Here is a 27,189-nt window from a genome sequence, read left to right as displayed (position 1 = left end):
TACCACCAAGGAGTGTTGCAACGCAATGAACAAGCAATTGGAATCCCCTTATATATCCCTGGACAGGAAGTAGGAAACAGGAAGTAGAACACCACCATCTTGGATTGGGGAGAAAACAACAAGAGTGAATTAGGTATGTGTGTAAAACAATGCATGCTGGGCAGACAGGAAGTGGTCAGCATGCTGGGAAGAAAAGAGACAAGTATAAAGTACCCCAAGTGTAAGGGTTCGGTTTGTTCCAGGAAACATCGGTAAGTAAATGACAGGAAACGGACATGTAAGAAAATTAATGTTGAGCGCAAACTGCGCTGATGCGGCCATGCCTGAACCCCCTCGGGGTCTCAGACTTTGCAGCTTCTGCCTTTACGGCAGAACTTAAAATATGGCAAGCGGTGAGTGCCGCAACCCCTAGACCGGCTCCCTGGAGCCTCCATGGCTCCCGCCCGGGCCGCAGCAACCCCCGCGACCTGAGCGTCGGCCGCGGCGTTCTCTGCGACCCGGGCGCCGGCCACGGCAGAAAAAACGTGCCGCGCCGCGGTAACCGAAGCCCGCGGCCGCGGTCGAGCGCCGCAGCATAACAGTATGCCCCCCCCCGAGGCCCCAGGTTTGTGGGGGAAGAGCCGAAAAAAGCGGCGGAGCAAAAGAGGAGCATGGCCTGAAGAGGCATCCTCCCAGGAACACTCACTCAAAGGGTATCCCTTCCAATGAATAAGGTATTGGAGGCGCCCATGGAAAAACCGAGAGTCACAGACCTCCTGTACTTAGTACTCAGGCACATTGTCAACCAACAGAGGAGGGGGACAGGGCAACTGCCTATGAAAAAGATCAGGACGGTAGGGTTTCAATTGCGAGACATGAAATACCGGGTGGATCTTCCATGTCCGAGGTAGGCGAAGACGCATAGACACAGGGTTGATTTTCTTGAGAATTAGAAAGGGACCATAAAAGCGGGATTTGAATTTGTTTTGGGTGAGTCGGAGAGGTAGGAATCTAGAGGAGAGCCAGACCTTATCATGGACCTGATATAGAGGAGCCGCACAGCGTCTCCTATCTGCTATCTTCTTCATGCGGGACTTGGTGGACACAAGGTTGGAATGGATAATTCGTTGTATACCCCGTAGCTGTCGAACGAAGGAGGAGATGGCGGGAAGATTGGAGTTGTCTCTCAGGGGAGTTGGGAAGGCCCTGGGATGGAAACCATAAGAGCCATAGAAAGGAGAGACTTTAGAGGCACTGTGTAGAGAGTTGTTATAGGAGGATTCTGCAAGCGGTAAGTAGGGAGCCCAATTACTTTGTGTAGCGTTACAGAAGCTACGTAAGTACTGTTCGAGACCCTGATTGAGTCGTTCCGTTTGTCCATTGGTTTGAGGGTGGAACCCGGATGATAAGGCCACCTGGATCCCCAAGGTCTTGCAGAATTGATTCCAGAATCGGGAGATATATTGAGGACCCCTGTCCGATATAATAACTTGGGGTAACCCATGTAGCCTGAAGATTTCTTGAGTAAAGATTTGACTTAACTCCTTTGCCGTTGGTAACTTTCTCAAGGCCGTAAAGTGGGCCATCTTGGTGAAGGAGTCCACAGTTACCATTATGACATGGTTTCCCATTGAGGAAGGTAATGCGCACATAAAATCGGTGGATATGGTATGCCATGGGCCTGGGGGAACAGGTAATGGGCGGAGTAACCCCACAGGTCTGGTTCGGGGTGTCTTGGCTTGAGCACATGTAGGACAGGATAACACATATGCCTCAGTGTCAGCCTTGAGAGTTGGCCACCAGAAAGAGCGAAGTAAAAGATCTTGAGTCGCTTTCATTCCTCGATGACCGGCAATAGGGGAATCATGGCACATGCGTAAAGCTTCGATTTGCACTGTTTTAGTGGGTAAAAACAGGGCCTTATCACGATAATAGTAGTCATGATCTATGTGCAGCTGTGGACGTAACTTTTTTAGTTCTGTTTCGTGTAGACGGGCATATTCGGACTTGACTTGATCTAAAAAAGTCTGTGCTACCCCTATGATTTTATTGTTGTCAAATAAATTTTGAACCGCGGAATCACCGCACCCAGGATAACGTCGGGACAGGGCATCCGCCAGGATGTTCTGAGAACCAGGGATGTAGGTGATATAGAAATCATATTGGCTGAAGAAGAAGGCCCATCGAGCCTGCTGGCTATTTTGGCACTGGAAATTTCTTAAGCACTGTAGATTTCTGTGATCGGTCCGGGCTTCAAAGGGCTCCTTTGATCCCATCAAAAAGTGTCTCCATTTGGTGCACGCGACCTTTAAGGCGAGTAATTCGCGTTCTAGCACGGAATAGTTTCGCTCAGAATCAGATAGAATGTGTGATAGATAAAATACAGGGTGTTCTAGGTCATCATCGTCTTGTTTTTGTTACAAGGCAGCCCCAATGGCTCTTTCTGAGGCGTCTGTGACAACAATGAATTGTTTGCTGGTGTCTGGGTGTCGAAGAATAGGGGCTTGAATAAAGGCTTTCTTTAAGTCCTGAAAAGCTGACTCAGCGCCTGGTGTCCAACAAAAACCTTTCTTTAGATGTTCCTTTTTGAGGGTTTGAGTAATGAAGCTGGTTCTCTGGGCAAAGTCTGCTATGAACTGTCGGTAGAAGTTGGCTAGTCCCAGAAAACATTGAGTCTCCTTGATGGAAGAAGGAGATTGCCAATTCAATATAGCCTGTACTTTGTCTGAGTCCATGGCAACTCCGGTTTGGTTTATACAGTATCCCAAGTATTTTACTTCTATCTGATCAAACTCGCATTTTTCAGGCTTACAGAACAAATGATGTTGTCGGAGTCTCTCTAAGACTTGGCGAACGTGCTTGGAATGTTCCTCTGGATGAACCGAATAAATTAGGATATCGTCAAGATACACCACCACTGTTTGTTGCAAAAGATCAGAAAAGATAGAATCCATGAATCTTTGAAAGATGGACGGGGCATTAGTGAGTCCGAAGGGCATTACTCTATATTCGTAGTGACCAAAAGGTGTTCTAAAGGCGGTCTTCCACTCATCACCTTCTCTGATTCTTAGTAGATGATAGGCTCCTCGGAGATCCAGCTTGGTGAATCTCTGGGCTCCTCTGACTGCTTCTAAGATGTCCTTGATGAGGGGTAACGATACCGGTCTTTGATAGTGATCCTGTTTAACCCTCTGAAATCGACACAGGGACGCAGATCTTTGGTTTTCTTTGGTACAAAGAAAAGAGGAGCCCCGGCGGGTGAAGAGGAGGGAGTTATCAACCCACTTTGTAGATTCTCATCTAGGTACTCCTTCAAAATTTGTTTCTCTGGTTCTGTGAGAGAGTACATCCGCCCAAAAGGAACTACGGTGTCTGGTTCTAAAGGAATGGCACAGTCGTATTCTCTGTGGGGTGGCAATTCAGGCTTTTCAGGCTTCTGGAATACATCGATATAGTCCTGATAATGTCTGGGAACTCCCTGTAGGACATTAATGGATCCTCCCACCTGAGAGGGTGCTGTTGAGAGACTTTTTGGGGACCAATAATCCCCGCCCGGATAGCAGTGGTGTTGACAAAAATGGGAGGATAACGAAATGGTTTTTGTTTCCCAGTTAATGTAAGGATTGTGCTGTGTAAGCCATGGAATTCCCAGGATCATGACGTGGTGTGGTGATGAAATTAAGTCAAACGAGAGAATTTCCTGATGTTTTCCAAACTGTAAACAGAAGGTAGGGGTGGTGTATTGTACAGGTCCAGAGGCCAAGAGTGACCCATCAACGGTATGTACCTGTTCTGGTACTTCTTTGGGTATTTGTGTTATCTGTCGTTCTTTGGCCCAGGTTTCATCTAAATAGAGACCACTGGCTCCGCAGTCCAATAAGGCCAAAGTTCTTTCTTCGCGGCCATCAGTTAAATGGAGGGTAACTGGTAAGAGAAAAAGAGCAGTTCCTTCCTCCCTGGAAGAGCAAATAGAAGGTATATCACGATATCCCGTCCTCACCCTTCTTACTGGGGACGGGAGTTGGCGTTTCCCAAGGGCTTGGTTGGACGAATGGGGCAAGCGCGAATTAGGTGACCAGCTGCACCACAATATAGGCAAAGCCCCTTCCTTCGTCTATGTTCCCTTTCACTGGCGGATAAAGGTCCGCGAGCTGTGTCAATCTGCATGGGCTCTTCCTCGGTATTCCCTTTGGATTCAGGACGGACTTCCTCGGTACGATGGGCGAAGAGACGAGATGGTACTGAGTGAGAAGGCAAACGACTCTTCTTTTTCTCCATTCTTCGTTCATTCAACCGATATTCTATTGTTAGTGCCTGGTCCATCAATCCTTTGAGGTTTTCTATCCTGGCAGAATGTACTAGTTCATCTTTGATGTCCTCTCTGAGACCTCTACGGAAGAGTGTCACCAAGGTACGTTCCACCCAGGTTGTTTCTGCAGCTAATTGTCTGAAACGGGTGATGTATTGTAATACATCTTGACCCCCTTGTTGGACTTCGCAAAGAGCCTCTTCTGCTGACGCCTCAAGTCCAGGGCGTTCAAACATCTGTTTAAAAGTAGTGATAAAGGTGGAATAATTAGATAGACAGGGATCGTTTCTGGTTACTAGAGGTGTGGCCCAGGCCAAGGCTGGTCCTGATAAGGCACTAATCAAATACCCCACCTTGGTCTTATCTTGTACAAATTGCGAGGGGCGAAAGGCAAAGTACACCGTCAAGGCATCCAGGAATTCTTTTAATGTGGTGGGATCCTCGGAAAATCGAGGTGTAGAGGCGGCTACTGCAGGGACATCTGTGGTCCTGGAGGCAAAGGCTTGTCGATAAACAGTATTCTCAGTACGTAATTGCTGGAGTTCTTGAGCCTGTTGTTGTATCGTCGCCAGTAGGTCCTGGTTAGTAGGTTCCGTGTTTGCCACTGGGTTATCCATAGTTCCGGACTGCAACTGGAATTTTTGGCGTTGCAATCTGTCGCGGTTTTCAATGGTCTTACCGTCGAAGCTGAGAGGCGTAGGGGAACGACCCTTGTTCCGGCAGGTTCTGCTCTGGCCGAGGTAGGGGCGACCCCTTCCAGTAGCCACGGTGCTGTTTGGTATGAGCAACCACTACAGTCCGTGCCCTCCAGAAGGAGTCCCAGAGGAAAAACCCCCGTAGGGTAAAAAACCTCCACAGGAACTCCCTGAAATGAAAGGAGGACACCAGGGCGTTAGGACCAAGGATCAGGAAGACTGGAAAACAAGGCAGGACAGGAACAGACAGGATTCGCAGGAGGAGATCAATCGGAGCGTGACTACCACCAAGGAGTGTTGCAACGCAATGAACAAGCAATTGGAATCCCCTTATATACCCCTGGACAGGAAGTAGGAAACAGGAAGTAGAACACCACCATTTTGGATTGGGGAGAAAACAACAAGAGTGAATTAGGTATGTGTGTAAAACAATGCATGCTGGGCAGACAGGAAGTGGTCAGCATGCTGGGAAGAAAAGAGACAAGTATAAAGTACCCCAAGTGTAAGGGTTCGGTTTGTTCCAGGAAACATCGGTAAGTAAATGACAGGAAACGGACATGTAAGAAAATTAATGTTGAGCGCAAACTGTGCTGATGCGGCCATGCCTGAACCCCCTCGGGGTCTCAGACTTTGCCGCTTCTGCCTTTACGGCAGAACTTAAAATATGGCAAGCGGCGAGTGCCGCAACCCCTAGACCGGCTCCCTGGAGCCTCCATGGCTCCCGCCCGGGCCGCAGCAACCCCCGCGACCTGAGCGTCGGCCGCGGCGTTATCCGCGACCCGGGCGCCGGCCACGGCTGAAAAAACGTGCCGCGCCGCGGTAACCGAAGCCCGCGGCCGCGGGGAGCGCCGCGGCATAACAGAAAATCGCTGCGGTTGAACAATCTCATAATTCCAGTGGCCCTCCTAATGGCATACAAAAAACATATCTAAAACTCATATGTCTCCTTGTAAAAAATAAATATATAATATGGATCAGACCTGCATTGCCAAAATCCAATTCACACAGTTACACTGGTGACAGCTATTATTATCTCCCATTGGGCAAATGCCTAATGACTGTCATACTGGGAATCCAAGAAATTCCCCTGATATATGGCACATAAAAGGTTCTGCCACACCTCTACTGACCTTTCAAAAGCACAAGCTTGCTGGGAAATCTCCCTCTTTCCTGACATTCTGAAAATGGAATTAGGAAACGGAATCCCTATTCAAGCAGTCAGGTTGGAGTTATCATTGGTTTCAACTAAAGCAAGAATGGTGAAGACATCTATATGGTAGCCAAAGGAGCTCATTCTTATAACCTCTTACAGATATTGGTGAAAGATGTGACAAAGACTCTTAGGCTCACAAAAGGGGTTGAAGGAGACAGCAAGCTGCATTTATATTGCCTTCTGAATAACATCCAGACTTTCCAACTCACACGGTGCCACCCTGTGTCACAAGATTCCACCTCCCTTCACATGGTCACCAAGTGAGGAGCTGATATCACACGGTGCGCACACAACTAACTGGAAAGCGAAGCTGAGAGCAGGTTTCCAAATAATTGTTTGGAGACTCTGCGTGGGATGTCCATTCCAAAAAGCCAAACATCAGACATCAGCAGCAGCTCCAAAAGCTTTGTGCTTTGTGTTATTGTGGTGTGGGAGGGAGGGGGCAGTAAGTTAAAGTGCCTCAGTCTGTGATTGGCACAAAGCCTCGCCCCCACCAAAGCCCCCTCTCCTGTCACAGGGACAATTTTTCAGAAGTTGGTAGATCTGAATACCTCACCCTAGAAGAGACCATGTCAAACAAGTTCTTAAGAACGCAAAGCTTCAATGGCCTTAGAACAAACACCTGGGCAATGTGCACGCAAGGGCATCGAATGTGAGTTTTGACATTTTTGCCACCTGACTGCAGCAACACTCTACTGCAAACGTTCACCTGGTCCAGAGCTGAGTTTAATACATGTTAATTCATTTGAACCCGTTCCCATTTTTTTATTGACGAATTGATGGCTGGGCAAGTCCCCTTAATGTTGGTACAGATTATGTTTGAAGCAATTAGAATCTATTCAGTGTGTGCTGCTGAATAGCAATGAAGGAGAGGAAATTATAAGTGTATGAAGTAATCGATTTAGGTCCTGGAGTTGGATAATGTTATGAAAGCTCGTGATATTGTAACTTACAGTACACGTTAGGTTATTTTGTTTAAATCTGAATAAAACGGTTTGGTAAATTACATTGAAATGACCTTCATACAGCAATGGGCATATCAGTGCACTCTACAAAATGAAAGAATATTTAGCCAATAGAAATCTATGCCATTGGTCAACAACAATGTGCCCAGCAGCACAAAACACTATCATCACAGAAATAAAATAATTGGAAATTTGGATTTGAAGCTATAATTCGACATAACCAGCGTCAATACAAATTAGGAAATTGATTTGGGTACACTACAACGTATTTTATGTAAGACTATCCATAAACAGAAATATTAATACCAATATCAACAATATTGGTCATAAATAGCTAAGCAAATGGGGCCCCACTTATGAGTGGCTACTTGATTGTGATTGGGCCAGTAACTTGAATTGGAGTTATCAGATGCGCTGAAACAAAGCTAAAATCACTGGGTGAAAATTAGGGGCAAAAAAGTGAATTTCCAGAAGAATTAGCCTGTAATCACTGATGCATTGGTAATTCCTCATTTCATAGTGGGCCCTGAGAGTCCGACTGGTAATGGACCCTTAATAATGGGCCAGTATTTCCCTTGTTGCTTTAGTTGTCAGTACGCCTCATACTGGTTACTCCGTGGGGAAATTACACCCCACTTCTCGGCCACTCATAATGAAGGTCAAAGGCTTGTGGAACAACCTTTGGAGACTTAACAATTCAATTAAAAAGAGCATTTCTGGTTAACACGTGGCAAACATTTGAACAATGCATTGTAAGTTGCACACATTAAAACCCTCGATTTTTGAGGTACATGTGAAATCGCTGCAGCCAAAAAATTCGAAATGAGGTCATAAGAGGAGTCAGCCGAGCAGAAGTAGCAGAAGACAGGCTTCTGGCAGCAGGAAGTGGTGCCAGGATTTTCCAGGCCCCATAAACCTAGTCAGCAGGTGCATAGAACGCTCCGTCTTCCAGCATGACGGAACCATATGACCGCATCTTTGGGCAGTGTGGGCCCTCTGGAAAGAGCATTATCCTTTTGCAGGCCTGGCTGTTACATTCCTGAGGCCTGACCTTCCTACCCATCACACTGGCTATTAGACATACAGGTCTCTCACTGTGTCACAGTGCTGCTAGCGGAGATGGGGGGAAGGTGGCCCCAGGTTCCCAGAGTCACCGTCGGCGGTTACGTGTTTTAGCCAACTGCATCCTTGGATGTTATGGAACTCATATTTGTAGAGTGTACGTACACAGTAGGGTTTCATGGCACTGAGGTAACAGAAAAACTGCAAACAACTCACTGGTTAGTCATAAGCTAATCTAAAAAGCCAAGTCTTCAAGAGTTCCCTGAAAGGACTGATATCAGATGAGAGGGTGTTCCAAATGCAGGGGCCGAGTACAGCGAATCTGGAGCCGCCAAATGTATTTTTTTTAATGAGGGAATAGTGACAAGGTCGGATGCATAGATCTCGAACTATTGATGGGAATATATTTTTGAATACGAACTGAGATGAAAGCAGGATTACAACTCCGTAGTGATTTAAAAATAATGCAGCTGGCCTTAAAAACAGAGGGGCAGATTTAAGGAAAGTGGCTCTAACCCTGAACAGTACATAGTGGTCCATTGTAAACAATGGTGTGCCCCTTTTTAATGCCTCTCTGAGCAAGTGCTAAAAGTGCTGAAAAAAATGATGCAAAGAAATCTCTTATGAATGCCTCCTTTGTATACATTATGCCTGGTCCAGGCATAACTCCCATGTAACATTGCCTCTTTGGAACAGCATTGATTGCCTAGCATTTCTCCTTCCACTGCTTGCTTTAAAAGCACTACCCTTTTCTTTTGTGTGAAGCACTCCATTAGTGTGCATGTGTTTTTGAGCTGCCTCTATCATGTACTTCTCTACTATTGCACTCTGTGCTGCTCTCTGTTGCCCGACTGGTTCTCTACCCTCCCTCTTGCCCTTGTCTGTGTACTTCTCCCATTGCATTTCCCACATTTCCCCTCTGTGTTGTTTTCCACCAACCCCTTGTTCCTTTCAGTAATACTATCCCCACTTTTGCTTTCGAGCCCCATCCAACCCTCCTTCCTTTTGTTTTTGCATTTAAGCATTTTATTTTATTTTTAGTTACCAATCCTAGTACAGATCTGTAACTGAAAAAGAAAAAGCACCCACATCAATTTGTAGGCATGTGCATACTTGTTGCATGCTCCTTCAAAATAACTCGTATGGCCACGTCAAAGGCTATTTTTTAACTTTAGCAATGCTGCATAGACCAAAAACCATTGACAATGTCAATAGGTCACAAAGAAAAGACCTACTGCCTATGCAAATGCTTGTTTTTACCAGGTTGTTATAAAATTGGGTAGTTCCTCACACTGATGTCAAGTTATGTATTGCTGTAAAAACCTTAATGGCCTTGTACATTTTAAGGTCTGGCATTTGCCAAAATATTCTTTTTCTAGAAATGATATATTGATAGTATACTTATTTATAGAGGATTTCAGCCAGACCCTTCGTCCATTGGTCTGTTATTGTGTCATTCACATTTGCTCGTGTGCCTACAAAACCATATAGCATGAAGCAATGAGTCTTCCCATTTCAGTCATTTGCGAATTTCACTGTAAGTGACATCATTCTGCCCTTTCACAATGATTGCGTCCAAACACAAAGCATGTCAGGGACTAATAAGAAATGGGTGCTTTTTGAGAAGGAACAATATTTTTCTTTAGGCCACTGTGTTTTTTCTTTAGATCATGGAGGCAGGTTCTCCAGCAATTACATTTTGCATAAACCACGACAAACCAAGCATTAACAAAGCTGAAAGAATGTTGGCCAAAGTCAGGCTTAGCGGCTTTTCAGTGCTTCTTTCGCTAGCAATGGTCACCTAAGTCCATACATTTTCCAAAGGCACATTCTTGACTAGAAAGCTCCTGTGTGACCCGATAAATACTCAGGATTCTTAAAAAAGCTGGCAGCCGACGGTACTCCAGCTTCACTGTAAAGGAATGCATCGGGTTCACATAAAAATATGGAAAAATAAATCTTTCCGTGGTTACTGGGTGAGATCACCTTTCCTAAAAAATGCAGACAGAAAGGGCCTGATCCTCGAAGGTGTTGCTTTAGACCTGTAAACTACGTAATGCTTATCTGGGGATTAACTTACATTTCCATAAAGCCTATGAGTAAAGTATGCTTGTGGTATTCTATGTGCAGCGTGTATAGCGGCTAACATACATAGTGAGGTTAGCCTAAAGGCCTAACTTAAGTCTGCCCAGTATACGCATTGAGTATGCTGTGCAACATGAAACTCTTGATTCTGACATCACTGAATGTAAGATGTTATTCTGATGACATCATTGATTTTATAATATTGCCCTCATGACATAAATGAGTTCGAAAATGTTTGAGATATTGCACTAAGGACAACATCTAGAGTAATATATCTCAGTAAAGGAAAAGTGGAAATAATGTTCACATAATAGTGGAATCTATCTATCTATCTATCTCTCTATCTATCTATTTATCTACATGTCTATCTACCCATCTATCTACTGTCTGTCTGCCTATCTGTGTACCTACCTATTTTTACTAAACATGGACAGTTTTTTCGTATTTGGTATTTGTCACGAGGCTTTGAAATATTGTTGAAAGGTGGTCCATACATTTGCATTCAGTGCAAACCTTATCTTTCAAAATAATGAATTCCAGAGTTTGGAATTCTTAGGCAGTTTCGTAGCAAAGGGAATCTTTCTGCCTCATCTATTGTAATACTTTCTCCCCATGTTCCCATCACAGTATAGCATCTTTGAAGGCAGTGGTCAAGCTGAGAGCCAGGTGTGTGCAGCCAGGAGAGCTCCTTTTGCACAACCACTCGTTCAGGCGCCTACACAAAACAAGCATTTGCAATGCAACGGGTCTCGCATTTGCTCGTGTTGCTGTAAACTCCTAACCCGACTTTTCACCTATCGGCAAAAGTGCATTTATGTAGGTAACCTGAAAAAGTGCAATTAACTATGTAAAGCGCTCGACTTCTGCCAAGCGAAATCGCGCTAGTAAATTAGAGAAAAAGTAGTCCACGAGCCGGACAGAAAAAAGCGAGCTTCGCATGTTTTCTGTACTTGGTCCATGCGCTCGAGGAGGGCTAGCCACTGGAAAAGGCATGACGTATGCATGCCTTCGACTAATGAAAGCAAGCAGATTTTATTAGGCAAGCCCACGAACCAATGAAAAACACTGACCTGACGTAGACAGGGCTCCGAGCCCTTTTCTAAACACTAAAGCGTCTCGCTGCGATACGCATGCGCGAGCGCATGCAACGCAGGCTCGACCCTAATTAGAGGTGGCAGCTTTTTTTCTTTTTATTTGCCAAACATTCTCTGCTCTGTTCGACAAACAAAAAAGCTTTAAAAATTATGAACGTGGAGTTTTTTGGAAAGCAGGCGGGGGAAGCAACATGGGTGGAGGTGTGAATGTAACACAAGAGAGTTAACGCTGGTGAGGATAAACAAAACAGACAGGAGCATGAAAGCAACAGGTGGGTTTTGGGGACTGAAGCAACACGGGGGCCTGCAAGCAATGTGAAGGGCGTGGATGAGATAAAGCAACACAAAGGGCAGGGTGGGAGCAAATGTGAAAGAGGGAGAGACACATGCATGGAGCATGAAGGGCAAGGGAGAAAAGCAAATGGGCAAGAGAGCATTTGGAGCTTGGCAGGGGTAAGAGTACACAGGTGAGAAAGCAACACTACCAGAGGAGGGCACGAGGGCACGTGCATCATGGAGGGGGATGGGTAGAAGCACACCAGCAAGAGAAAGCTGCGCAGAGATGGGAAGAGAGGCAAACTACAGAGATAACGGGAAAAGACATGGATTATCATGGAGAACTTCAACAAGAAGAAAAACTAGTGCCTGAAAAAGTGAGCAGTAATATGTCCAAGCTCCAAGGGAGGGACAAACACAAGAACAGGAAACAAGGTCCACACAAACTAACAAATAGGAAGCAAGCAAATTATAGTAATAATGACACCAAAAAATGGTAAGCCGTGGGTGGGCTATAAGCCGACTGTAACCTAACAATAAGTCTTGCAACAGACAGCCCATGTGGTGTCTAGTACGGAAGACATAAAAAAAGATTGTTTTCAGTGAAGAATGCTAATTGAATATAAAGAATTGAATATAACAAAAAGTGTCATGATTTAGTATAGTTTTCAGATATAAAATAGCCCCTCATGTGCTCCAATGTAAGAACTTTTTGGAAGGTGGAGTGATATCAAATAGCATGATGTTAGAGAGCAATTCTCCTCTGGAAAGAGCCACAGCCCTCTCTATGCTTACTTTAAAGAATTGGCAAAAAATAGCCCTTGTAGTTTCTGCACTGTCAAACCAGACCTAAAAACAAATTTTCCGTTTGTGCATATGACCCATTGGTGGTCGCCACTGGGCAGTTATAGTTAGGGCCATATTTCGATAAGTAAAGCATTTTTTGGTTTGCTTATAACTTTGATGTCATTTGACAATCCTTCATAAAACTTTCTAAAAAAGGCTCATCCAACTTGTATACTTCCTGGAAAGTTTTGAGGCGACCCATCAGACGGGGTGTGAGAAACATTTTACAGATGCAGCTTTCCTTAGGACAATTGAACGGCGATACTGCAAAAATAGCTGAACAGAATTACACCAAATATGGCAGAAAGCAAGATCTCAGTACAGAAAGCATGCTTTTTTTAATTTGGCGTAAATTCGTTAAGTAGTTTTTGAGAAAATAGGGTTCAAATTATCTGTATATATAAAGCAGTGGAAAATCCATGGAGCCAACAGAACTAAAGATAAAATCTGATTGGTTGCCATCACATCAACAAAGATGTGACAGCAGCCATTTTAGGAATTAGGAACTCAGTCCTCAGTCTAAAACTTACAGGGAGGCAGGGTGGGGATACCCTGCCCTGTGGCCAAAAACAGATTTGCAGATCCATGGCAACAATAAAAAATAAAAGGGAGGGCTCCTGCTCTTTTTAAAAGTAAGCATTCAGCCATGGGCCAAGGCCCATGGGGGTCAGCACAACATTTTATGAGGGGGTGGCGTGCAGCCCCCTCCTTGGCCAGTTTTTAGGCCTTGGGACCCCATCCTGCAGGGCTGGTGTGATTTTCCATGGTGAGGGGTCATGCGCCCCCCCCCCCACCCTATCCCCAGGCCATTACAAGGCCTTGAGGACGCGAACCTCTGGGCCCATGACACTTAAAGAAATTGCATGAGTGGCCCGGTGCCCACCCAGGACACCCACGGCAATTGCTGTTCATGGGACTGCGGATGGAGCCCCAGAGCCACCACGGTCCTTGCTGTCTCCCCTGCCTATCCCAGGTGTCATGAAAGCCAGCTACACTTCTTTGCTCCTGCTCAGTGGAAGCAGCTTTTCCATGCTCACATTGGCTGGGGACACACCTGTGTTCCCATTTTGCAAGAGCAAGGGCAGGGAGTTAAAGCACTTGCAGCCCACATTCTTGCAAGCTATTGGCTATCTATATATATATATATATATATATATATATATATATATATGTATATATAATAATATAAAGGGGGCCCGGGGCTAAGCGTAGAAAATGTTTTTACGAGGTCTTTGCATCCACTGATCCACCGTGAACCCCAGCATGGCCCCTGGTGAATTGTGATGGATCTGTGGTGCAACCCATGGGGTGGTTGGGGGCAGGGCCTAGCTGGAGGCCAAGGTTTGCAGCCAACCCTACCCTGTGCATGGTTAAAGGCAATTAGAGTTATCTCAAGTAACTATAACTTGTGCCCTAAAGTACCTGTACCTCTCATCCTTGCTATGCACTGCTTGTACCCTTATATATTACATCACTCATGACATGTTCAATTAGTGCATTGATAACATCCTTAATGACATCTGATATTATGTCATTGATAACAACACTTTGCATTGTCAGGATATGAGTTATAGTTAGTTTAGAGAACAATTTATAGTTACTTAATGTAACTATAGCTGGTGAATGTCAGTTGTTTTGTTTGTTTAAAACGTTATGTTTTAACTGCCATTTTCACTAAACTCTAACTTCCCTTTATACTTTGTTTTTTTCAGTAGATAGATAGATAGATAGATAGATAGATAGATAGATAGATAGATAGATAGATAGATAGATAACTAAAAACATGAACACCCTAATTCCAATCACTCCCCATTCTTACTAAAGGTGGGTTGTGAGTTCCGCTCCGCTGGCGGAGTCAATGGAGTTTTTGGCACTCCGCGCTCCGCTCTTGTATGAGCCGGCACTGGGCATGGACAGTATTTGCATATGAGAGGGGTCTGCACTTGGAAGTAAGGAAACGTGCAGTCACGGTTCCATTTGAAAAGAACCTGTCTCCCCAGAGTGTCTGGGAAAGGAAGTGGTGTTATGGGGTGTGGTGCTGAGGCCAGCAGGGAGAGCTGGAGACCTGGTGAGCATCAGCTGCTGAGTGGTAGTCTGGCAGCGCTCCTCCAGAGATGTGTGTGGCCTGAGAGAGAGTGCCTTAGAGCCCAGTGGCAAGTCAGGCTATGCACTTTGAGAAAATACAAGGCTGCTAGTGCTGGGCCCTGAAGAAAGGGTGGTCTAAGGCTGTGTGTAAGTGCAAAGGAAGCGGTTGCAAGGCTGGTGCAAGACAGGGGATATGCTTGGCCCTCTCTAGCAAGTTTGTGAAGTAGGGCAGTTGGTGAAGGGAAGTGTGAAGGTGTGGAGAGAGCAGACTCCAGGCTGGTGAGCTGTGTCAGCACAAAAGGCCTGAAGCTGGTGCCTACAGCATACCACCCTGGCCTGAATGTGCTTGATCTCGGAAGCGCTAAGCAGGGTCAGGCTGCCCGACCCTGCTTAGCGCTTCTGATTTCGGGCTCACTCAGGGAGGAAGGGCAGGCGGCACTCCGCAGCACGTGGAACTCTGCGGAATACCACTGAGTTTTTAGCCAACTCCGCAGAATTCAGTGGAGTAGATCTCCATGAACTCTGCCCACCCCTAATTCTTACCAGCACCCTCAAGATAACAGCTTCAAAATTCTGACAGATGTGTTTTAAACAAAGTAAATGATATTTTTTCCCAAAATTCAACATTCTTAACTGCATAACTATGTATTTTTCTTACGCTTTTTCTACCGAGCGCATGTAGAGTATATGTGGTTACTGTTTTCCTTAAACACTTACATGATTGAAAAAACACACCCTTTTCAAGCCAACTACTTAGAAATAAGCAGGCAATATAAAAAAAATTCATAATGACTAAAATGCGTTAGAAAATAATAGATTGCTTTCTCGAGATCCAGGTAACATTTATTAACCACTCGACATCTGGCCCTGTGGTTTAAAATGTTGTCAGAGCCCAGCGATGGCACTAGAGGGCCACACTGGTACAAGTTATAAACTGGGCAAACTCAGGTCAAAACACCTAAAACATCCAAATATGGAACTACAGAGCATCAGACAAGAGCATCGCAAGACAAAGTGGCAGGCATCTTCACCAATAAAAAGAAAAGCAATTTTTTTTAAAGAAAATGCTGTTTGTACCGTAAAGGATTGTAAAAATCAAGGTATCCGACATATGCCCAGCGCGTGAAACTCCCTGGCTCCATCCCCATGAGCGCACATCACGCAGTGTCTGAGCCGCACATGTTCCACCTCTAGCGTCTCCCCGATAATAAGCAACATATCCCATGTCCCTCCAGCCCATCTCCTCAGATGCGTTCACCAAGCCGGTTCAAGGCTAGACACATTCCTGCCACATTCCAGCCTGTACCTCGGATTTTCTGTGCTTTGTGAAATATGAAAAGAATGTTTTTAATGAAATTAAGTCTTCTGAACCCAGTGTTTAATACAAGATTAACCTCCTATGGCCTGGCATGAGGCTTTCCGTGTCTGAGCTGAGTATAAAGGCAAACAGTCTGCTGGTGTAGGCCAGGCCCCACTTCCTGCCTCCAGAGACCGCACCCGCCTCAGCCCCCAGCAAAGCCTGCTCATGGTGCAAAGGTATTTCACGGGCTTGAGTGGCAGACAAACCTTGTTTTTGTATCTCAGCAGCCCCTGAGGAGGTGAGAGTCTTCTGGAGGACAGGAACTGTCCGAGCTCTGCAAGATGCATTGTGCGTGCCGAGTGCTCAGGACAGATGCCCATGTACACAGATATTGTGAGCAGATCAAAGCCTGCCCTAGCGCCCTAGACCCTTCAAATGCCTGACTAGGAGTCGGTCGGACTGGGGGGAGCTGGTCCCCTCATCCAGGGTGTGGTATTTACCAACAGAGGACAATTACTCATATTCCCAGTAGACAATCAGAAAATGGAAACCTGCGAGCGAAAATATGAGAGTGCCACACCTAGTTCTGCATGTCTCGGAGATTTCCCCCTCTTTCCCCAGTGAATTTCGGCAATTTAGACCTGTTAGAATGTGCCAGGTTTAAGTACAGGAGGAGCGGGAATGAACGCCATTTCCCAAACGCGTGTTTGCGCAAGGATCAGAAGTTAGCCTTGCACTTGTAATCTGGGCCTGGCCTCCAGCTCTTTCTTTGCTCACGCGCTGCTATTCAGGCTTTGTCTGCGCCCCAGGCCTTTTCAATGAACGCAGAGTTCGCTCCCAGCTCTCTCCTTACATGCATTTGGCACACTTTTTGTGAAGAATTTCATCACGTGCCTCTCCTGTGCCACTCTGTGGTCTCGAACCAACCCCATCTGGAGACGTGCCTTCCAAAACTTGGCAGAATGCTCCAGAAAAGGCCACACTAATGATACATTCAGTGGTAAAACAACTCCCCTCTTTTGTACTTGTTACACCGCTCCCTGCACGTCCTAACGTCTCCCTGGCCGGCCTGGCTGGCACGTGACTCTGTTTTAAAGCATTCACGTCACTGGAGACAGGATAAGAACACTCCCACTCGTCAGGGCACTTTTCCTCCCCCCCCCCCTACCCCCCACCCCCCCCCCCCCCGCATTACTCCGTAGCATTAAATCATAGTTCCTCTTTACTGTCGCTTGTTTGGTGTTCCAAATTCCTCCTAATTTTTCTCCCACTGACTAGAGAATCAGCTCTCGTGGACATGAGTGTGCCCTAAAACCAGGCGTACATTCCATTTCACTGCTGATGAAAGTACTGCAATGAGTAACTCTGCTATTGCCCTTCGAAACAAGCATTGGCAAGGCCAATAGGTCTGGCTTACATTCTGAGCCCTGACTAAAGCAATCAAAAAAACGTCCTGCAATGAAGAAACAGAACAAAAAATTATGTGATAATGAGATAATAATTGGATGTATGATTATTTACTGAACTCTTGAGATGTAAAATAGCCCCTCGTGTTTTACAATGCAAGCTCTCAATAGGAGGAGTACGAAACAGCCAATCAGATGAGAAATAAATAATCCTCTGGGTAGAACCAAAGCCCTCTTGATCTAAGTTTTAAAGTATTCGTAACAATAGATGTTTCAGGAAGCTGCCCTGTTAAGTCAGAGCTAAACAGAGAGGTCCTCGCTTTTAAAACGCCAAGTGCGTGATGCAGAGAAACTTGAATTTGACTATCCATCTACTGATAAGTGATGGAATGTATACAGTGGGAGCCTGATGAAGTCATGTTTTCCCAAACAACTAGGAACAGTAAAAGTATTGAGGCGAGACAAGCTGCTGAATTGGTGGCCTTGATAAAGGCTGCTACAGTAGTCAAGCTATTCATTATGGTGGCTTCTAGTATTATGGAAACCTGATGAGGGATGCGCTGACGTATTGTGTATTGCATGGCATGCCTAATAAAGGATGCATTTTCAATATTTTCACTGTAATGTTTTGCTAAAGTGCTCTTGAAAGAATGTCATTAACGGTATCATGTGTAAAATTATGTCAGGCTACATAGCAGCAAAAGTACAATAGGTAAGTGCCACTTTAAGTCACTTTAGAAGCTGTAGACGCGCTAGCAACCTATGGCAACCTGTCCTTTAGAAAGGAGGCAGTCCTGTGATGTCTTTAGGAGTGTTGTGCTAAGTGGAAAATACGTGTAGATATTTCATAGCAGATTAGCACATCAATGTATCCCAAAACATGTTTACCTTGTGTGTGGCTTCGAAATGCAAATAGTTAATTTTGCACATCACTGTAGACTTATTCATTTCTTGGTTTCGAAATCCTATTCAGACTAATTGAGCATTTTGTTGTCACCCACTTCCAGGTCACATTTTTACTTGCTGAAAAATGTTTGAGTAATTGTTCTCCTCTAGTATGATATATGTAACTAACCATGAGTTAATATTTATGGTAATTTCTTCGTGGAAATTAAGAGATTATTAAAGCTGTTTTTGGTTAAGGTCCAGTAATCACTGAACAAGCGCTACCAGATGGCAGGTATGGTTGCTGTCTCTAAATTGAAAATTGAGGCAGACAGTTTCCAACAATATAAAGGAGTATTGTTCAATCAATTCAGATCTTCAATCTATCTCACGTGTAATGTCTCTGTGGTTGGACAAAGCAGAAAATAGACAGGGCCAATGTTATTTTCTGCTTTGGCCAACTGCGGAAACATTACACATCCTTGACCATGATCAAACTAGTAACTTCCAATTCTTACCAGATCTCTGTTAATATAGAATACTTTGGCCTAGAAAAAGTCCTAGGCCTGCTCGGCATCAGAGGGCGAAACATGTATTGGCATATCAGAATTTTCAAGCTTAACCAAGGCATGTTCAGTATTTATCAAAAATCTTCTGGGGCCTTTTGATTTTGAATAAAATCTTCTCACAAGAGATAGATTGAAGTTTTGAAATGATTGAACAATACTCCTTTATATTGTTGGAAACTGTCCACTTCAATTTTCAATCTCGGTGTTGCTCTATGTGGAATTCGGATTTGGCCCACAGTTGTTTGGAACAGTTCTTAGAAAATCCAGCCATATAGCAGGGAGACGTTGCTCCTGGTGTTTAGCCCTTTAATCAATACTTCATGTAATGTATGTATGAGTCAGGGTTGTGTGTGTCAGTATGTGTGTGCATGTGTGTGTGTTTGAATGTGTATGTTTGCTTCCATGCATGCAGGTGTGTGTATGTGTCTGCATTTGCATGTATGAATGTGTGTGCTCTTGCATGTGTGCATGCATGTCTGCTTGTTTGCATGCTGGCATGTGTGTGAGTGAGTGCTAGCATGCTTGCAAGTGTGGCTGCATTCTTGTGGTGTGCTTGCATGCATGTGCGCGTGGGTGCTTGCATGCATGCATACACGTGTGAGTGTTTCATTGCATGCAGGTGTATGTCTGTATGTGTGTGTGTGTGTCCATCCAGCGGTGACCCCTCTACTAGGTACAATTCACAAACACATTTAGTTTAGGATACTGACAAGGTAGTCTAGGGACTCATGCACGGCTGCTGCCAATGTGACGCCTCATCTTTGGATAAAGCTGGGGTTTCATTGTCCAGTGATAATAGTGGGATAGTGGGCTAGTGTTCCTAGACCTCAGATACATCCTAAGTAGGTTGGTGCCTCTGAAAGACTCTGTCACAGTCCCACTTGACCTTGAGAGCCCCTTTCCTTTGTCACAGAGTTTACTTACATGAACAGAAAATAATATGTTTTGTGGGCGCTTTCAGAGTCTGCTCTACTTTTGTGTTCTGGCATGTTGCAGTTTTTTGGCTTTCCAATCTAGACTTGAAATCCTACAGATATAAAACACATTTGACCGGTGTTCTAAAAATTGTGCTATTCCGAGAAGAGTCCATACGTTTGATGATATTTGTCTAGTTCCTTTCATAAAATCAGCCATGCTTATACGAGGCAGTATTAAGAACTCACATAGCTAACACCCACAGCTCATTTCAAAGCATTCTGTTATTCCAGCAGCTGTGAATCAAATACAGACAAAACACAAACATCTGCTGTCTGGATCACCGCTTCTGTCTACCCCAAGGGTGGAATTCACATCGACTATTACGAACAGTTTTGCCATGGTTGAGTTCGCCGTCTAGAAAAGAGCCAATCACAGCATAGGATGGTTGAGACCGTGTCACGTGGCCAATAGAGGTTTTCAGGGCAGGAGTTCCGAGGCGAGACTTCCAAGATGGAGAGGTGGCATCTGTACCCATGCCTAGTGCTCAGTGCGCCAGGATGCTTGCCACCACATGTCTAGTGTGACGGTTCTGATTCGGTGCAAAGCCCCTTTGCCATGTAAACTCTCTCACCACATTTATATTCAAGTCTCACGTGCCTCACAACATTTGTCACAAATACAATTGTAACTGTTCTAAAGGCTAGAAGTTATGAAAGAAGTCCCAAGTGGATTTTAAGAGCTTATTTGCCGATTTATTTCTACTAAAAAATCACAATGTGTCCAAAAATAATACTAATAGCAACAATTCTGCGTTTATAAATCACTTACTGTCTGCGGCTTTGTGTTACTTTGTGTGACATACTCTTGACTCACTGCCCAATTTTCAGGAGTCATGCGGACTAACATTAAAAGTTGATGGAGGTGTGTCCTCTGTAGTATTAGGGTTCTTTTTCTTTTGACCTCAAAAGCATGGAAGGCCAGGTGGGGGGCATGGCCTGACGCCAATGCCAGAGGAAGCCTCTCCGTGAGGCTCCTGCTAGCGATCCCCACTCCGGTCCAGCCTGAAATGCAGTGGACCCCCAACCCGCCCCATTGCCTGGCTGAAAGTGCGAAGGGGTCCCGAGGTTCATTTTGAGGGGCCCGATCCCGAAGGGAAGAGAGTTTTGGGGCCGAATTGGCGGCCGACGGAGTGCTGCGAAAAAGAAAAAAAAAAAAGATGGCGGCCGCTATCTGAACGGCGTTCCCGGTGGCAGACGATCCACTAAAGCAACTCCCTGATCCTATCCAGCTCACCCCTCTGGGAGACAAGAATTACAAAGGGACCTGGTGGTTCCCTCTGGGGACCCACGCCGACGAACAGTGGGGCCCAGCACTGCGACTGTGCTCGGCTGAGGACTGCGGAGCACACACAACATGGCGGCCGGCACCCGATGGAAGGATCAGGTGGATCACGGTTAGAGGCGATAATTCTGGGGCTCCCCCAGAGCTCCTTTGGCAGCTCCCCTCTGAGGACGACTGATTGCAGTCTGCACGGCAACGCCAGGGGATACTTCTGGGGAGGCTCGACTCCATGGACCTCCTGAGGTGAACTGGAACGAGGAGGACGAAGTCGGCGGCTTGATAGGGCGAACCTGGCCTGCACAGAGGCGCGGTGCATACGGCCCCCCTCTACAGGGGTCCCCCCAGATGCGCAGTGCTACCTACAGGAGAGTGCAGGGAGCCCCTAGACACTGGATGGGAGACATGCATGCTTGAAGGCGCCCTCCACGAACGGCGAGACTGCTTGGCTCGACAGGTCCACACCCTGACTGGGAGGAGAGAGAGTGTCCTGTCTACCTGGCGTGTGGTGTCCCCAGGGGTTCTTGGCGGCCTAGAGTGCGGAGTGCGGCTGGCACTGGAAGGCGATAAACCTCTTTCACGAGTACCGAGCACCGGAAACAGCAATTCTCTAATAACAGTTCGGCGATCCCTCTGGCAGTGCAGTATACAGTGCTGAGGTGGGAGAGTTAATGTCCAGAGCCCACCGACCAGACGGAGTTGGAGCATACCCCAGAAAATGGGTAAAGTCGGTCGCCGGAGGGGCATAGAACAAAAAGGTGGGTCCTCAGCTGAGGCACAGGCAGACCCGCCTGACCCCAGGAATGGCGCTTCAGGAGAGGGACGCGACGACCCCACACTTCAAGATGTCCTACAAGCTATAACGGCTTCCCGTGTAGCACTGGAGGGGAAAATCGACGCTTTGGCCACGGATCTCACAGTACTGCGAGATGATCACCGTCGCCTGGCCGAAAAGGTGTCCACCACCGTCAGACAACTTAAAGAGCTTCTTCCTGAGGTCAACGATGCCACTAAGTCTACACAGCAGCTGGAGACCCGGATCAGGGCCCTGGAATTAAGGGCCGAAGATGCGGAAAATAGATCGCGACGCAATAACATACGGGTGATTGGTATGCCTGAAAGTGTTCCACAAACTGGCCTGGTGGAGTTCCTCGAGCGGTGGCTCCGAGAGGACTTAGCGGGCGATGGACTTTCTCCTTTTTTTGCGATTGAGAGGGCACATAGAGTTCCGTCGCGTCCTCCCCCTCCGGGAGCCCCCCCGCGACCTATAATAGCCAGGCTTCTTCATTACCGAGATAGGGATTACCTGTTGCATCAAAGCAGGACCAAAGAGGATCGCACAATGGACAATCACACGGTACGTATCTTCCCAGACTTCTCCCGGGAAGTACAGAAACAACGGGCCACCTTCAGGGATGCAAAACAGAAACTGCGCCAATTTGGTCTACAATATGGCATGCTGTTCCCGGCGAAGCTTAGGGTAGTGACCAAAGACAGTACACAGTTTTTCACTACGGCAGAGGAGGTATGGCAATGGCTTGAACTGCTTCCACATGAGGGGAATGGTCCTCCGACACAGGGCCCTGAGCATGGACGGAGGAGAGGGGCTAAACGCAACACGGCCTGTATAGTAAATAGTCCTTCCCCTATGGAGATGCAAACTGAGAGACGAAAAGCCATGGAGGCAGCAGCTTCATTGAGCGGCTCTGATCGCGGATCCCAAGTACAGACCGCTGCGGACTGTGAACCATCTGATTCGGACCATGAATCCGAGACTTCTCATGTATCCGACAGATCGGGCCCGGCCATAACACTGGGCACTTCTGACTGTATCATATGAGAGTCCTCCCATCGAACTACACTTGCGCCAGTTGCCCTGGTAATGAGAGCCTCCTCTGGCAGACACCGTAGTGGCCGGTGAGGTGGGCGTACTAGCTGTCACTATGGCGGTCGTACCCGCCAGATGGATGAGATCTGGGTCCACAAGTACTATTATATCTTGCAATCCGGTAGTGGGGATTAGAGCGATGGCCCACTCCTTTTGTGATCTAGGAGTTCCCCCACTTTCGATAAACTAGTTGACATTTCGCGAAGTTTGGATGAGAGCCGTTCAAACTTTTGTCCTGGGGAAGGGGAGTTGGGATGTTAATTGTTGGGGCTTGTTTAGGGGGAGTGATGAGTGGTGGATGTTTAACATTGGTCTGCTGGTGTTGTATAATGTGAGAGTAGGGATCTTCGTGGTATCTGCTAGCCCTGCATGGGGCATGTCACAGATGGGGATTGAAACACAGTTATGGCGACGTTAGGCACTTATAAATTTCTCTCATGGAATGTACGGGGCTTGCACACAATGTCTAAGAGATATAAGGTATTCTCACATTTACAGCAGAGGGGGATTCAGATTGCGTTGCTCCAAGAAACACATTTAACCCAGGCTGAAGGGCTAGCACTGCAGAAACGGTGGAGGGGCCAGGCATACTATACCTCTTATTCCGCATTCGCCAGGGGTGCCTTGATATGGATCAGAGCCGGGGTTCCATTTCAGTTATTGGACACACTCATAGACCCTGAGGGACGTTTTGTAGCAATCCGGGGTCGATTGGAGGGAAGAGATCTAGCGTTGATCAATGTCTACGCCCCGAACTGGGACCAGGGTGAGTTCTTTGCACGCTTATCGAGCCTCCTAGCTACCTATTTGCAGTTCCCCCTAGTGATGGGGGGTGACTTTAATTGTGTGGCCGATCCCTCCTGGGATCGCTCCCACCCTCTGTTACATGATTCCCCTCTGATGAGAGTAGCAAGGCTATTCTCCTCCTGGCAGGCCAGTTGGGGTCTGGTGGATGTCTGGAGACGGCTACACCCTGAGACCAGAGACTATTCCTACTTCTCTCCCTGGCACAAGCTCCATGTCCGCTTAGATGTGTTTTTCTGCTCCCCAGACATTTTCCCTCAGGTGCATAATGTTGAATACCTGACCCGAACAATCTCTGATCATAACCCTCTATTACTAGAGTTACGCTGGGGTTCACCCCTTCCCGCATCCCCACCTGGCGGCTGAAGACTGAGTCCCTAGAAGACGCACCCTTTCGGGAGGAGCTGAGACAACATATTACCCACTACTTTGTAGATAACGAGGCTTCGACCAATAACCCCTTGATTGAATGGGACGCTTTTAAAGTGGTGGTGCGTGGGCGCTGTATTGCGGGAGCGGTGGGGGTCCGAAGGACTCTACTTAGGGACACTGAACAAGCGGAGAGTGAGCTGCGAGAGATGGAGAAAAAAAGGCCTGAAAATCCGCTCCTTCAACCTACTATCTTAGAGCTTAGAGCAATGGTCGCTGACTGTGTGGAGCGTCTTCGATGCTTCGACTACCAAAACTATATCACACGAGCACACGGGGAGAGAGACAAAGCGGGTCGGATGTTAGCTTGGGTAGTATCGCAAACGCATAAGACATCACCTATCCTGGAAATGATATCGGAGTGTGGGAATCCCCTTCACGGGCAGGAGCAAATTAACTCTCACCTCATGACCTTTTACGAACGATTATATAAAAGCACTCTTCGTCCTGACAGTAACTCCACCGATAGTTATGTATCTAGACTGCAGTTGCAGACACTACCACCAGACGCTGCGACACAACTTGAGGGCGCCATTACACAACCAGAGATTCGGAGGGCCATTAGTGAACTATCGAGGGGTAAGACTCCGGGGACAGATGGTCTCCCTATCGAATTCTATGCCATGTATATAGATTTGTTAGCTCCTAGGCTCGAGATTCTATATCAATCCGCCAGAGACCGAGGAGTTTTGCCGGCAACAGCGAGGGAGGCGGTAATAGTGCCCTTGCTTAAACCTGGGAAAAATCCTGCGGAAGCTGGGGCATACAGACCTTTATCCATGCTGAACCTGGATTACAAGATCCTCAGCAAGGTACTGGCCTCTAGGCTGCTCCCCCACATGGCAACACTAATACATACTGACCAGGCAAGGTTCATCCCGGGGCGCAACACAGCGGATAACATACGCAGATTTATAGCGGTCATGAACGATCGGAATTCGACTAGCCCAGCCCCTGGAGTGCTCGCAGTCGATATAGAAAAGGCCTTTGATAGCTTGGAGTGGGCTTTCCTTTATACAGTGATGTCCCGCCCTTCGTTTCGGACCTGAATACATTGCCTGGGTCAGATTGTTGTATACTGAGCCCACTGCTAGGGTACGGACAGGACGGACTATATCCAGACCTTATGTCGTTGAGTGGGGCACCAGACAGGGGTGTCTCCTATCACCGCTGCTATTTGCACTGGCTATGGAGCCATTGGCAGCCGCGGCGCTTAGTGGTGGTGGGGGTCCCGGCATAGTGGCGGGGGGCAAGAGACATCAGATAGCGTTGTATGCGGATGACCTGTTGATCTTCTTAGACGATGTACACAGAGACCTTCCCCGAACCCAACAGTTGCTTTCGCAGTTTAGTGAGCTTTCTGGACTTCGGGTGAATTGGGGCAAGACCGGCCTGTTTCCTTTGAACGCTACTGTAACCCCACCATTGGAGTTGGGAAATGTCCAGTGGGTTCCAAGATGCCTCTCATACTTGGGGGTCAGGATTTTCCATGACCCACAGGATATAATAGACAGCAATATTGGAGGCTCATTGCGTTCCCTCCGTTCCAACATGGCTTTCTGGCAAACCTTACCTCTATCTGTAGTGGGGAGGGTAGCCATCCTTAAAATGGTGGTGTTGCCTCGCCTCCTGTATCACTTCACGGTCCTGCCAGTATGGATTCCTAAGGCCATATTTGCAGAACTGGAATCCATGGTCATAGCCTTAATCTGGGGGGGTGGACGGAAGCGAGCGGCTCTGGACAAACTTCAGAGGCGGTCCCCAGACAGAGGCCTAGCAGTCCCGGACTTTGAGGCTTACTACTTGGCAGCGCAGCTCCAGTGGTTGGCGCAATGGATAGCCAACAGAGCAGCGACAGGGTTGGGGGTAAAGGCATTTACTCCCCCAGAGACTAGATTATACCAACTGTTATTGGGGTGTCCAGGTACCGGGACGCATGATTCCCTTGAATTTAAAGTCCTTGCGCGCTGTTGGAGGAGCTTTTTGCTTAAACTTAAAGTAAAGGCCCCTTACTCCCCTGACCTACCCCTCTTGTCCCTAAGAGCTTTGCCCCATCGGGGTGACTGGGGTGGACTCCAGTCCTGGGTGGAAGCCGGGATACAGACGGTAGGAGCACTATTTAAGGAGGGGACGCTGATGACGTTTGAAGTCCTTCGGACACAATTCGGTCTACAGGGAGGGCACTTCTTATTATATGGCTCAGTAGTGGCTAGTATCAGGAAACATTGGCTGACACGGACAGGAGAGCTCACTGCACAAACAACCTGTACATATTTGGCGACTTCTTCTGGCACCTTTAAGGCAGTTTCTAATCTCTACAGCAGGGTTCAGGCGGATAGGACCATACCTTTGACTCAGCTCAAGTCGTCCTGGGAAGTAGACCTGGGCACAACTATATCCGATGTGGACTGGGAGCGTATTCTGGGGGGCTTCCCCAAAATGACTCGCAATGCCAGATTTAAGCTGATTAATTTTTATGTACTACATAGGGCATATCTCACCCCTGAGCGGATCAGCAGGTACTTTGAAGTGGAAGGAGTACATTGCCCGAGATGCGGGCTAGAGAAGACGGAATTTAGGCATATGTTCTGGAGCTGCCCTACGGCGGAGGTATATTGGGCGGAGGTGAGCCGACTGGTGGCTGGAGCGATAGGAAGGGAAGTCCCCTGCACAATAGGTCATTGTCTGCTTGACTGGTTTCCACGCACGGCTAAGTACAAAATAACCAACAGGTTCCGGGACTTGGCCTACGTACTGGCCAAGAGGGAAATAGCGATGACCTGGAAGAATCCAGTTGGGCCGAGACTGTCCCAATGGACCAGAGAACTAACTAGGTGGGCTGGGTGCGAGAGCGCTGTTCTACATAGTGAGGCCAGAAGGGGTTGGCGGCCCCTGGAGGTGGCGCAAGGTTGGGATGCGATATTAGATTCCTTTAAGGAGGAATGTCGATTGGGTCCAGTCCCCTGATTGAATGATGATTGGATGCTTTGTGAAGTTACCAATAGACCCAATCCATTGGTGCCATTACGGATGACCCCGGGGC

General features: G+C 46.9%; 1 protein-coding gene across 2 annotated transcripts in view; it reads right to left on the bottom strand.

The window, feature by feature from the left end:
* Window positions 1–27,189, bottom strand: part of COL8A2 (collagen type VIII alpha 2 chain) — a 317,432-nt gene that overhangs the window by 267,507 nt on the left and 22,736 nt on the right. The window contains exon 1 of one of the 2 annotated variants that reach the window (XM_069223838.1): window positions 15,687–15,803. The exons of the other annotated variant lie outside the window; for it this stretch is intronic. The gene's annotated coding sequence lies outside the window, so the exon portion shown is untranslated. Of the gene's footprint in view, window positions 1–15,686; window positions 15,804–27,189 lie in introns of those variants that run through there. 2 annotated transcript variants of the gene reach the window in all.

Source organism: Pleurodeles waltl, chromosome 3_1 (assembly GCF_031143425.1).
Source record: "Pleurodeles waltl isolate 20211129_DDA chromosome 3_1, aPleWal1.hap1.20221129, whole genome shotgun sequence".
Taxonomy (NCBI): Eukaryota; Metazoa; Chordata; class Amphibia; order Caudata; family Salamandridae; genus Pleurodeles; species Pleurodeles waltl.
Note: the sequence above shows the minus strand (reverse complement) of the source record. Positions and strands in the feature narration are given on the sequence as shown.